A 2,340-nucleotide genomic window follows, 5' to 3' on the forward strand; every position below is an offset into this window, starting at 1 on the left:
AGATACTCACTCCAGTATTCTTGCCTGGAGAATTCCATGGACAGAGGAGCCTGGTGGGCTACAGTCTTTAGGGTCTCAAAGAGTCAGACACGACTGAATGACTAACAAACACACACGAATACTATTTTTAATAAGAATAAAGTAGGGAAAAAGAACAATTTGATTAAAACTTTTAGCAGCAAGCATTGAAACAAAGAAGGTGATTGTGACAGTCTGCTTTTAATCACAGCAGTCAGTTTATTTAAATATTGAATGCCCTGGATATTCTGAAGCATTAGTGTGATTAAAGGTTTGATTCTGTGGATCACTGCATTATCTTCATCATCAGAAGAAAAGTGTCTAGGTGGGTTGAAGCCAACAAGATAAGATGTGAAGGTCTGTGTTATTTTGTCCTGGTCCTAACTAGCCCTTTGACAATCACTTTACTTTCTAAATAAAATTAGAGATATTCCAGTAGTATATTGGGAAGAACATGGATATTGTAGTCAAATACACCTCGGTTCAAATCCAGGCTATGCTACTCTCCAGCTGAGAATCTGGGCAAGGTACTTCCTGTCTCTAAGTTGTTTCCTCATTTGCAGGGAGAGGATAGTACCTGGATCTCACAAGCTGTTAGTAGAGCTCATATAACTGTGTACTGAGCCTGGCCCACTTGCCTTCCTGTCTCCAGTCTCATCTGCCTCAAATCCATTCTTTGTAAAGGGGTCAGAGTGACCATTCTTCAGCTTTTTATTTAAAAGTGTTTAGTTTTTAAAATGTGAAATATGTGCATAGGTAAAAGAAAAAAAAAGTTGTAATGTCAGGAGTGAAAGTCTGGTTTTCCACTGTTTCTCTGCACTTGCTGGCGTATTGTCTGTGTTTGTGTAGTTTTCTGTACATTGGCATTTACTGCATGTACTCTGCTTTGGCTTGTTTTATTTCCTGACATATCTTAAACATCTTTCCCTATCAATGCCTGAAGTCCCTGCATTGTCTTTAATGGCTTTATGATGCTTTTATGCCGTGATTCATTCGGTCATTCCAAGGGTGCCTTTTAGATTCTTTCTAGTTTTTGCCTGTTACAAGCAGCGCTGCACACATCCTTGCACAGTTGTCTTTACATCCTTGTACATGTGTATTTGTCAGGTGCTTTTATATAGGATTGTAGTTGCCAGGTCAGGAGTCATGCAGATTTTTCCTTAGATATTACCTGTTTTACTTCCAAATAGTGTTTTACGAATTTGTGTAATTCATACTAACTTATACTCACCAGTATATGTGAAAGTACCTGCTTTGTCACAACTGGGCTGTTACTTGCATGCAGGTCTTGCCTCCTCCAGGAAGCCTTCCTCTGCATCTGCCTCTCACTCACACATTCCACCTGTTCTCTCACTCTGCCCTCTGCCTACCACTCTGCTGGACTTCTGCCATGCAGACAGTGCATACCCCCAAGGACACTTCCTGAATGGTATGATAATTATGTGTTGGTGGTTTGGAGGGAGAGGATTGTCTGATTAGTACTCCATGGTTTCCTTGGTGGCTCAGAGAATAAAGAATCTGCCTGCAATGCTGGAGACCTGGGTTCGATCCCTGGGATGGGAAAATCCCTTGCAGAAAGGAATGACAACCCACTCCAGTATTCTTGGATGGAGAATTCCATGGATAGAGGAGCCTGGTGGGCTACAGTCTACGGGGTGGCAAAGAGTCGGACATGACTGAGCGACTGACACACAGACACTCAAACACACACACGTCCCTCGTGTTTGGTACACAGGAGGCTGTCAGGAAATGTTTGTTGGGAGAAGTCAGTAAATAGTAGCTGACATCTCCCCAGGTCTCACACTACATGCTCTCCACTGTTGTTTCCCATTTTTAAATGTTATAACTGGAAAGCTGTGGTGGAAAGCTGTGCTGTGCTGTGCTAAGTCACTTCAGTCATGTCCGGCTCTTTGTGACCCCATGGACTATAGCCCGCCAGGCTCTTCTGTCCATGGGATTCTCCAGGCAAGAATACTGGAGTGGGTTGCCGTGCCCTCCTCCAGGGGATCTTCCAACCCAGGGATCAAATCCATGCCTCTTCCGTCCCTGGCATTGGCAGACAGGGTCTTTACACTAGTGCCATCTGGGAAGCCCCAGAAAGCTATAGTTAGAGCTAATTTTTTTATTTAGAAAAGTTAATCAGAGATTTAATACTGTATTTACAGTACCTGGGTTGTTTATATTTAGAATACTCAGATCAGATCAGTCGCTCAGTCGTGTCCGACTCTTTGCGACCCCATGAATTGCAGCACGCCAGGCCTCCCTGTCCATCACCAACTCCCGGAGTTCACTCAGACTCACGTTCATCGAGTCAGTGATGCC

The sequence above is a fragment of the Bison bison genome, unplaced genomic scaffold (genome assembly GCF_000754665.1).
Source record: "Bison bison bison isolate TAMUID 2011002044 unplaced genomic scaffold, Bison_UMD1.0 scf7180017864519, whole genome shotgun sequence".
Taxonomy (NCBI): Eukaryota; Metazoa; Chordata; class Mammalia; order Artiodactyla; family Bovidae; genus Bison; species Bison bison.